Genomic DNA, 12,948 nt, shown 5'->3' with positions numbered 1-12,948 from the left:
CTTGAACAAAATAATATATACCAAATAATGTTGTTTACCAAGTTTCGTGCAAAACAAACCAAGTTTGAGCTATGTTATGCACGAAAGTGCCAAAAAAGCATAAAAACCCATAAAATCGCAACTTAAGACGTAATTTCTAGCATATGACTACGATTTTAAATTCTAACCACTTCAACAAAATGATATAGACCAAATAATGTTGTTTACCAAGTTTCGTGCAAAACAAACCAAGGGTGAGCTACTTTATGTGCGAAAGTGCACAAAGAGATTAAAAACCCATAAAATCGCAACCTAACATGAAATTTCAAGCACATGACTATGATTTTGAATTCTAACCACTTCAACACAATAATATAAACCAAATAGCGTTGTGTGCCAAGTTTCGTGCTAAATAAACCAAGTTTCAGCTACTTTATGCGCAAAAGTTCCATATAAGCTTAAAAACCATTATAATCGCAACTTAACACGTAATTTAAAGCATAAGACTACGATTTTAAACTTTAACCAATTCAATACAATAATATAAACTAAATAGTTTTGTGTGCCAAGTTTCGTGCAAAACAAACCAAGTTTGAGCCACTATATGCGCGAAAGGGCCAAAATAGCTTAAAAACCCATAAAATCGCAACTTTACACGTAATTTCTAGCATATGATTATGATTTTCAATTCCAACCACTTTAACACAATAATATATATCACATAGTGTTATGTACCAAGTTTTGTGCAAAACAAACCAATTTTGAGCTAATTTATGCCCAAATGTGCCAAAAAAGCTTAATAACCCATAAAATCGCAACTTAGCACGTAATTTTTAGCATATGACTTTGATCTTCTATGCTAACCTCTTCAACACAATAATATATTCCAAATGGTGTTGTGTGCCAAGTATCGTGCAAAACAAATCAAGTTTGTGCTACTTTATGCGCGAAAGTGCAAAAAAAGCTTAAAAACCCATAAAATCGCAATTTAGCACTAAATTTCTAGTATATGACTAGGATTTTCAATTCTAACCACTTCAACACAATAATATACCAAATAGTATTGCGTGCGAAGTTTCGTGAAATACAAACGAAGTTTGAGCCACTTTGTGCGTGAAAGTGCCAAAAAAGCTTAAAAACCCATAAAATCGTAAATTCACACTTAATTTCTAGCATATGACTATGATTTTCAATTTTAACCACTTCAACACAATAATACATACCAAATAGTGTTGTGTGCCTAGTTTCGTGGAAAACAAACCAAGTTTGAGCTACTTCATTCGCGAAAGTGCTAAAAAAGCATAAAAACCTTTAAACTCACAATTTAACACGAAATTTGATGAATGTGACTAATTTTAATTCTAACCACTTCAACACAATCATATATTCGAAATAGTGTTGTGTGCCAAGTTTGGTGCAAAACAAACCAAGTTTGAACTACTTTATGCGCGAAAATGCCAAAAATGCATAAAAACCCACAAAATCGCAACTTAATACGTAATTTCAAGCATATGACTACGTTTTTCATTTCTAACCACCTCAACAAAATAATATATACCAATTAATGTTGTTTACCAAGTTTCGTGCAAAACAAACCAGGTTTGAACTACTTTATGTGCGAAAGTGCCAAAAAAGAATAAAAACCCATAAAATCGCAACTTAACACGTAATTTCTAGCATATGACTACGATTTTCAATTCTAACCACTTCAAAAAAATAATATATGCCAAATAATGTTGTTTACCAAGTTTCGTTCAAAATAAACCAAGTTTGAGATACTTTATGCGCGAAAGTGCCAAAAAAGTTCAAAAACCCAAACCGCTTCAATACAATAATATAAATTAAATAGTATTGTGTGCCAACTTTCATGCAAAACAAACCAAGTTTGAGTCACTTTATGCACGAAAGGGAAAATATAGCGTAAAAAACCTATAAAATCGCAACTTCACACGTAATTTCTAGCATATGATTATGATTTTTAATTCTAACTACTTTAACACAATACTATATATCACATAGTGTTGTGTGTCAAGTTTCATGCAAAACAAACCAAGTTTGAGCTAATTTAAAGCATAAGACTACGATTTTAAATTTTAACCAATTCAATACAATAATATAAACTAAATAGTTTTGTGTGCCAAGTTTCGTGCAAAACAAACCAAGTTTGAGCCACTATATGCGCGAAAGGGCCAAAATAGCTTAAAAACCCATAAAATCGCAACTTTACACGTAATTTCTAGCATATGATTATGATATTTAATTTCAGCCACTTTAACACAATAATATATATCACATAGTGTTATGTACCGTGTTTTGTGCAAAACAAACCAATTTTGAGCTAATTTATGCCCAAATGTGCCAAAAAAGCTTAATAACCCATAAAATCGCAACTTAGCACGTAATTTTTAGCATATGACTTTGATTTTCAATGCTAACCTCTTCAACACAATAATATATTCCAAATGGTGTTCTGTGCCAAGTGTCGTGCAAAACAAACCAAGTTTGAGTCATTTTATGCACGAAAGGGAAAATATAGCGTAAAAAACCTATAAAATCGCAACTTCACATGTAATTTCTAGCATATGATTATGATTTTTAATTCTAACTACTTTAACACAATACTATATATCACATAGTGTTGTGTGTCAAGTTTCATGCAAAACAAACCAAGTTTGAGCTAATTTATGTCCGAATGTGCCAAAAAAACTTAATAACCCATAAAATCGCAACGTAGCACGTAATTTCTAGCATATGACTTTGATTTTCAATGCTAACCTCTTCAACATAATAATATATACCAAATGGTGTTGTGTGCCAAGTGTCGTGCAAAACAAATCAAGTTTGTGCTACTTTACGCGCGAAAGTTCAAAGAAAGCTTAAAAAACCATAGAATTGCAATTTAGCACGAAATTTCTTGTATATGACTAGGATTTTCATTTCTAACCACTTCAACACAATAATATACCAAATAGTATTGCGTGCGAAGTTTCGTGAAATACAAACGAAGTTTGAGCCACTTTGTGCGTGAAAGTGCCAAAAAAGCTTACAAACCCATAAAATCGTAAATTCACACTTAATTTCTAGCATATGACTATGATTTTCAATTTTAACGACTTCAATACAATAATACATACCAAATAGTGTTGTGTGCCTAGTTTCGTGGAAAACAAACCAAGTTTGAGCTACTTCATTCGCGAAAGTGCTAAAAAAGCATAAAAACCTTTAAACTCACAATTTAACACGAAATTTGATGAATATGACTAATTTTAATTCTAACCACTTCAACACAATAATATGTTCGAAATAGTGTTGTGTGCCAAGTTTGGTGCAAAACAAACCAAGTTTGAGCTACTTTATGCGCGAAAATGCCAAAAATGCATAAAAACCCACAAAATCGCAACTTAATACGTAATTTCAAGCATATCACTACGATTTTCATTTCTAACCACCTCAACAAAATAAGATATACCAATTAATGTTGTTTACCAAGTTTCGTGCAAAACAAACCAGGTTTGAACTACTTTATGCACGAAAGTGCCAAAAAAGAATAAAAACCCATAAAATCGCAACTTAACACGTAATTTCTAGCATATGACTACGATTTTCAATTCTAACCACTTCAAACAAATAATATATGCCAAATAATGTTGTTTACCAAGTTTCGTTCAAAATAAACCAAGTTTGAGATACTTTATGCGCGAAAGTGCCAAAAAAAGTTCAAAAACCCAAACCACTTCAATACAATAATATAAATTAAATAGTATTATGTGCCAAGTTTCATGCAAAACAAACAAAGTTTGAGTCACTTTATGCACGAAAGGGAAAATATAGCGTAAAAAACCCATAAAATCGCAACTTTACACGTTATTTCTAGCATATGATTATGATTTTCAATTCTAACCACTTTAACACAATACTATATATCACATAGTGTTGTGTGTCAAGTTTCGTTCAAAACAAACCAAGTTTGAGCTAATTTATGCCCGAATGTGCCAAAAAAACTTAATAACCCATAAAATCGCAACGTAGCACGTAATTTCTAGCATATGACTTTGATTTTCAATGCTAACCTCTTCAACATAATAATATATACCAAATGGTGTTGTGTGCCAAGTGTCGTGCAAAACAAATCAAGTTTGTGCTACTTTACGCGCGAAAGTTCAAAGAAAGCTTAAAAATCCATAAAATCGCAATTTAGCACGAAATTTCTAGTATATGACTAGGATTTTCATTTCTAACCACTTCAACACAATAATATACCAAATATTATTGCGTGCGAAGTTTCGTGAAATACAAACGAAGTTGAGCTACTTTATGCGTGAAAGTGCCAAAAAACATAAAAACCCATAAAATCGCAAATTCACACGTAATTTCTAGCATATGACTATGATTTCAATTTTATACACTTCAACACAATAATATATACCAAATAGTGTTGTGTGCCAAGTATCGTGGAAAACAAACCAAGTTTTGAGCTACTTTATGCGCGAAAGTGCCAAAAACGCTTAAAAACCTATAAAATCACAATTTAACACGAAATTTCTAGCATATGACTATGATTTTGAATTCTAACCACTCAACACAATAATGTATACCGAATAGTGTTGTGTGCCAAGTTTCGTGCAAAACAAACCAAGTTTGAGCAACTGTATGCGCGAAAGAGCCAAAAATGCATAAAAACCCATAAAATTGCAATTTAACACATAATTTCTAGCATATGACTACGATTTTCATTTCTAACCACCTCAACAAAATAATATATACCAAATAATGTTTTTTACCAAGTTTCGTGCAATACAAACACAGTTTGAGCTACTTTATGCGCGAAAGTGCCAAAAAAGCATAAAAACCCATAAAATCAAAACTTAACACGTAATTTCTAGCATATGACTACGAATTTCAATTCTAACCACTTGAACAAAATAATATATACCAAATAATGTTGTTTACCAAGTTTTGTGCAAAACAAACCAAGTTTGAGCTACGTTATGCGCGAAAGTGCCAAAAAAGCTTAAAAACCCATAAAATCGCAACTTAAGACGTAATTTCTAGCATATGACTACGAATTTCAATTCTAACCACTTCAATAAAATGATATATACCAAATAATGTTATTTACCAAGTTTCGTGCAAAACAAACCAAGTTTGAGCTACGTTATGCACGAAAGTGCCAAAAAAGCATAAAAACCCATAAAATCGCAACTTAAGACGTAATTTCTAGCATATGACTACGATTTTAAATTCTAACCACTTCAACAAAATGATATAGACTAAATAATGTTGTTTACCAAGTTTCGTGCAAAACAAACCAAGGGTGAGCTACTTTATGTGCAAAAGTGCACAAAGAGATTAAAAACCCATAAAATCGCAACCTAACATGAAATTTCTAGCACATGACTATGATTTTGAATTCTAACCACTTCAACACAATAATATAAACCAAATAGCGTTGTGTGCCAAGTTTCGTGCTAAATAAACCAAGTTTCAGATAGTTTATGCGCAAAAGTTCCATAAAAGCTTAAAAACCATTATAATCGCAACTTAACACGTAATTTAAAGCATAAGACTACGATTTTAAATTTTAACCAATTCAATACAATAATATAAACTAAATAGTTTTGTGTGCCAAGTTTTGTGCAAAACAAACCAAGTTTGAGCCACTATATGCGCGAAAGGGCCAAAATAGCTTAAAAACCCATAAAATCGCAACTTTACACGTAATTTCTAGCATATGATTATGATATTTAATTTCAACCACTTTAACACAATAATATATATCACATAGTGTTATGTACCAAGTTTTGTGCAAAACAAACCAATTTTGAGCTAATTTATGCCCAAATGTGCCAAAAAAGCTTAATAACCCATAAAATCGCAACTTAGCACGTAATTTTTAGCATATGACTTTGATTTTCAATGCTAACCTCTTCAACACAATAATATATTCCAAATGGTGTTGTGTGCCAAGTGTCGTGCAAAACAAATCAAGTTTGTGCTACTTTATGCGCGAAAGTGCAAAAAAAGCTTAAAAACCCATAAAATCGCAATTTAGCACTAAATTTCTAGTATATGACTAGGATTTTCAATTCTAACCACTTCAACACAATAATATACCAAATAGTATTGCGTGCGAAGTTTCGTGAAATACAAACGAAGTTTGAGCCACTTTGTGCGTGAAAGTGCCAAAAAAGCTTAAAAACCCATAAAATCGTAAATTCACACTTAATTTCTAGCATATGACTATGATTTTCAATTTTAACCACTTCAACACAATAATATATACCAAATAGTGTTGTGTGCCTAGTTTCGTGGAAAACAAACCAAGTTTGAGCTACTTCATTCGCGAAAGTGCTAAAAAAGCATAAAAACCTTTAAACTCACAATTTAACACGAAATTTGATGAATATGACTAATTTTAATTCTAACCACTTCAACACAATCATATATTCGAAATAGTGTTGTGTGCCAAGTTTGGTGCAAAACAAACCAAGTTTGAACTACTTTATGCGCGAAAATGCCAAAAATGCATAAAAACCCACAAAATCGCAACTTAATACGTAATTTCAAGCATATGACTACGTTTTTCATTTCTAACCACCTCAACAAAATAATATATACCAATTAATGTTGTTTACCAAGTTTCGTGCAAAACAAACCAGGTTTGAACTACTTTATGTGCGAAAGTGCCAAAAAAGAATAAAAACCCATAAAATCGCAACTTAACACGTAATTTCTAGCATATGACTACGATTTTCAATTCTAACCACTTCAAAAAAATAATATATGCCAAATAATGTTGTTTACCAAGTTTCGTTCAAAATAAACCAAGTTTGAGATACTTTATGCGCGAAAGTGCCAAAAAAGTTCAAAAACCCAAACCGCTTCAATACAATAATATAAATTAAATAGTATTGTGTGCCAACTTTCATGCAAAACAAACCAAGTTTGAGTCACTTTATGCACGAAAGGGAAAATATAGCGTAAAAAACCTATAAAATCGCAACTTCACACGTAATTTCTAGCATATGATTATGATTTTTAATTCTAACTACTTTAACACAATACTATATATCACATAGTGTTGTGTGTCAAGTTTCATGCAAAGCAAACCAAGTTTGAGCTAATTTAAAGCATAAGACTACGATTTTAAATTTTAACCAATTCAATACAATAATATAAACTAAATAGTTTTGTGTGCCAAGTTTCGTGCAAAACAAACCAAGTTTGAGCCACTATATGCGCGAAAGGGCCAAAATAGCTTAAAAACCCATAAAATCGCAACTTTACACGTAATTTCTAGCATATGATTATGATATTTAATTTCAGCCACTTTAACACAATAATATATATCACATAGTGTTATGTACCGTGTTTTGTGCAAAACAAACCAATTTTGAGCTAATTTATGCCCAAATGTGCCAAAAAAGCTTAATAACCCATAAAATCGCAACTTAGCACGTAATTTTTAGCATATGACTTTGATTTTCAATGCTAACCTCTTCAACACAATAATATATTCCAAATGGTGTTCTGTGCCAAGTGTCGTGCAAAACAAACCAAGTTTGAGTCATTTTATGCACGAAAGGGAAAATATAGCGTAAAAAACCTATAAAATCGCAACTTCACATGTAATTTCTAGCATATGATTATGATTTTTAATTCTAACTACTTTAACACAATACTATATATCACATAGTGTTATGTGTCAAGTTTCATGCAAAACAAACCAAGTTTGAGCTAATTTATGTCCGAATGTGCCAAAAAAACTTAATAACCCATAAAATCGCAACGTAGCACGTAATTTCTAGCATATGACTTTGATTTTCAATGCTAACCTCTTCAACATAATAATATATACCAAATGGTGTTGTGTGCCAAGTGTCGTGCAAAACAAATCAAGTTTGTGCTACTTTACGCGCGAAAGTTCAAAGAAAGCTTAAAAAACCATAGAATTGCAATTTAGCACGAAATTTCTTGTATATGACTAGGATTTTCATTTCTAACCACTTCAACACAATAATATACCAAATAGTATTGCGTGCGAAGTTTCGTGAAATACAAACGAAGTTTGAGCCACTTTGTGCGTGAAAGTGCCAAAAAAGCTTACAAACCCATAAAATCGTAAATTCACACTTAATTTCTAGCATATGACTATGATTTTCAATTTTAACGACTTCAATACAATAATACATACCAAATAGTGTTGTGTGCCTAGTTTCGTGGGAAAACAAACCAAGTTTGAGCTACTTCATTCGCGAAAGTGCTAAAAAAGAATAAAAACCTTTAAACTCACAATTTAACACGAAATTTGATGAATATGACTAATTTTAATTCTAACCACTTCAACACAATAATATATTCGAAATAGTGTTGTGTGCCAAGTTTGGTGCAAAAACAAACCAAGTTTGAGCTACTTTATGCGCGGAAAATGCCAAAAATGCATAAAAACCCACAAAATCGCAACTTAATACGTAATTTCAAGCATATGACTACGATTTTCATTTCTAACCACCTCAACAAAATAAGATATACCAATTAATGTTGTTTACCAAGTTTCGTGCAAAACAAACCAGGTTTGAACTACTTTATGCGCGAAAGTGCCAAAAAAGAATAAAAACCCATAAAATCGCAACTTAACACGTAATTTCTAGCATATGACTACGATTTTCAATTCTAACCACTTCAAACAAATAATATATGCCAAATAATGTTGTTTACCAAGTTTTCGTTCAAAATAAACCAAGTTTGAGATACTTTATGCGCGAAAGTGCCAAAAAAGTTCAAAAACCCAAACCACTTCAATACAATAATATAAATTAAATAGTATTATGTGCCAAGTTTCATGCAAAACAAACAAAGTTTGAGTCACTTTATGCACGAAAGGGAAAATATAGCGTAAAAAACCCATAAATCGCAACCTTTACACGTTATTTCTAGCATATGATTATGATTTTCAATTCTAACCACTTTAACACAATACTATATATCACATAGTGTTGTGTGTCAAGTTTCGTGCAAAACAAACCAAGTTTGAGCTAATTTATGCCCGAATGTGCCAAAAAAACTTAATAACCCATAAAATCGCAACGTAGCACGTAATTTCTAGCATATGACTTTGATTTTCAATGCTAACCTCTTCAACATAATAATATATACCAAATGGTGTTGTGTGCCAAGTGTCGTGCAAAACAAATCAAGTTTGTGCTACTTTACGCGCGAAAGTTCAAAGAAAGCTTAAAAATCCATAAAATCGCAATTTAGCACGAAATTTCTAGTATATGACTAGGATTTTCATTTCTAACCACTTCAACACAATAATATACCCAAATATTATTGCGTGCGAAGTTTCGTGAAATACAAACGAAGTTGAGCTACTTTGTGCGTGAGAAAGTGCCAAAAAACATAAAAACCCATAAAATCGCAAATTCACACGTAATTTCTAGCATATGACTATGATTTCAATTTTATACACTTCAACACAATAATATATACCAAATAGTGTTGTGTGCCAAGTATCGTTGGAAAACAAACCAAGTTTGAGCTACTTTATGCGCGAAAGTGCCAAAAACGCTTAAAAACCTATAAAATCACAATTTAACACGAAATTTCTAGCATATGACTATGATTTTGAATTCTAACCACTCAACACAATAATGTATACCGAATAGTGTTGTGTGCCAAGTTTCGTGCAAAACAAACCAAGTTTGAGCAACTGTATGCGCGAAAGAGCCAAAAATGCAATAAAAACCCATAAAATTGCAACTTAACACATAATTTCTAGCATATGACTACGATTTTCATTTCTAACCACCTCAACAAAATAATATATACCAAATAATGTTTTTTTACCAAGTTTCGTGCAATACAAACACAGTTTGAGCTACTTTATGCGCGAAAGTGCCAAAAAAGCATAAAAACCCATAAAATCAAAACTTAACACGTAATTTCTAGCATATGACTACGAATTTCAATTCTAACCACTTGAACAAAATAATATATACCAAATAATGTTGTTTACCAAGTTTTGTGCAAAACAAACCAAGTTTGAGCTACGTTATGCGCGAAAGTGCCAAAAAAGCTTAAAAACCCATAAAATCGCAACTTAAGACGTAATTTCTAGCATATGACTACGAATTTCAATTCTAACCACTTCAATAAAATGATATATACCAAATAATGTTATTTACCAAGTTTCGTGCAAAACAAACCAAGTTTGAGCTACGTTATGCACGAAAGTGCCAAAAAAGCATAAAAACCCATAAAATCGCAACTTAAGACGTAATTTCTAGCATATGACTACGATTTTAAATTCTAACCACTTCAACAAAATGATATAGACTAAATAATGTTGTTTACCAAGTTTCGTGCAAAACAAACCAAGGGTGAGCTACTTTATGTGCAAAAGTGCACAAAGAGATTAAAAACCCATAAAATCGCAACCTAACATGAAATTTCTAGCACATGACTATGATTTTGAATTCTAACCACTTCAACACAATAATATAAACCAAATAGCGTTGTGTGCCAAGTTTCGTGCTAAATAAACCAAGTTTCAGATAGTTTATGCGCAAAAGTTCCATAAAAGCTTAAAAACCATTATAATCGCAACTTAACACGTAATTTAAAGCATAAGACTACGATTTTAAATTTTAACCAATTCAATACAATAATATAAACTAAATAGTTTTGTGTGCCAAGTTTTGTGCAAAACAAACCAAGTTTGAGCCACTATATGCGCGAAAGGGCCAAAATAGCTTAAAAACCATAAAATCGCAACTTTACACGTAATTTCTAGCATATGATTATGATATTTAATTTCAACCACTTTAACACAATAATATATATCACATAGTGTTATGTACCAAGTTTTGTGCAAAACAAACCAATTTTGAGCTAATTTATGCCCAAATGTGCCAAAAAAGCTTAATAACCCATAAAATCGCAACTTAGCACGTAATTTTTAGCATATGACTTTGATTTTCAATGCTAACCTCTTCAACACAATAATATATTCCAAATGGTGTTGTGTGCCAAGTGTCGTGCAAAACAAATCAAGTTTGTGCTACTTTATGCGCGAAAGTGCAAAAAAAGCTTAAAAACCCATAAAATCGCAATTTAGCACTAAATTTCTAGTATATGACTAGGATTTTCAATTCTAACCACTTCAACACAATAATATACCAAATAGTATTGCGTGCGAAGTTTCGTGAAATACAAACGAAGTTTGAGCCACTTTGTGCGTGAAAGTGCCAAAAAGCTTAAAAACCATAAAATCGTAAATTCACACTTAATTTCTAGCATATGACTATGATTTTCAATTTTAACCACTTCAACACAATAATATATACCAAATAGTGTTGTGTGCCTAGTTTCGTGGAAAACAAACCAAGTTTGAGCTACTTCATTCGCGAAAGTGCTAAAAAAGCATAAAAACCTTTAAACTCACAATTTAACACGAAATTTGATGAATATGACTAATTTTAATTCTAACCACTTCAACACAATCATATATTCGAAATAGTGTTGTGTGCCAAGTTTGGTGCAAAACAAACCAAGTTTGAACTACTTTATGCGCGAAAATGCCAAAAATGCATAAAAACCCACAAAATCGCAACTTAATACGTAATTTCAAGCATATGACTACGTTTTTCATTTCTAACCACCTCAACAAAATAATATATACCAATTAATGTTGTTTACCAAGTTTCGTGCAAAACAAACCAGGTTTTGAACTACTTTATGTGCGAAAGTGCCAAAAAAGAATAAAAACCCATAAAATCGCAACTAACACGTAATTTCTAGCATATGACTACGATTTTCAATTCTAACCACTTCAAAAAAATAATATATGCCAAATAATGTTGTTTACCAAGTTTCGTTCAAAATAAACCAAGTTTGAGATACTTTATGCGCGAAAGTGCCAAAAAAGTTCAAAAACCCAAACCGCTTCAATACAATAATATAAATTAAATAGTATTGTGTGCCAACTTTCATGCAAAACAAACCAAGTTTGAGTCACTTTATGCACGAAAGGGAAAATATAGCGTAAAAAACCTATAAAATCGCAACTTCACACGTAATTTCTAGCATATGATTATGATTTTTAATTCTAACTACTTTAACACAATACTATATATCACATAGTGTTGGTGTGTCAAGTTTCATGCAAAGCAAACCAAGTTTGAGCTAATTTAAAGCATAAGACTACGATTTTAAATTTTAACCAATTCAATACAATAATATAAACTAAATAGTTTTGTGTGCCAAGTTTCGTGCAAAACAAACCAAGTTTGAGCCACTATATGCGCGAAAGGGCCAAAATAGCTTAAAAACCCATAAAATCGCAACTTTACACGTAATTTCTAGCATATGATTATGATATTTAATTTCAGCCACTTTAACTCAATAATATATATCACATAGTGTTATGTACCGTGTTTTGTGCAAAACAAACCAATTTTGAGCTAATTTATGCCCAAATGTGCCAAAAAAGCTTAATAACCCATAAAATCGCAACTTAGCACGTAATTTTTAGCATATGACTTTGATTTTCAATGCTAACCTCTTCAACACAATAATATATTCCAAATGGTGTTCTGTGCCAAGTGTCGTGCAAAACAAACCAAGTTTGAGTCATTTTATGCACGAAAGGGAAAATATAGCGTAAAAAACCTATAAAATCGCAACTTCACATGTAATTTCTAGCATATGATTATGATTTTTAATTCTAACTACTTTAACACAATACTATATATCACATAGTGTTGTGTGTCAAGTTTCATGCAAAACAAACCAAGTTTGAGCTAATTTATGTCCGAATGTGCCAAAAAAACTTAATAACCCATAAAATCGCAACGTAGCACGTAATTTCTAGCATATGACTTTGATTTTCAATGCTAACCTCTTCAACATAATAATATATACCAAATGGTGTTGTGTGCCAAGTGTCGTGCAAAACAAATCAAGTTT

Source organism: Amaranthus tricolor, chromosome 5 (genome assembly GCF_026212465.1).
Source record: "Amaranthus tricolor cultivar Red isolate AtriRed21 chromosome 5, ASM2621246v1, whole genome shotgun sequence".
Classification (NCBI taxonomy): domain Eukaryota; kingdom Viridiplantae; phylum Streptophyta; class Magnoliopsida; order Caryophyllales; family Amaranthaceae; genus Amaranthus; species Amaranthus tricolor.
This window is presented reverse-complemented; position numbering follows the sequence as displayed.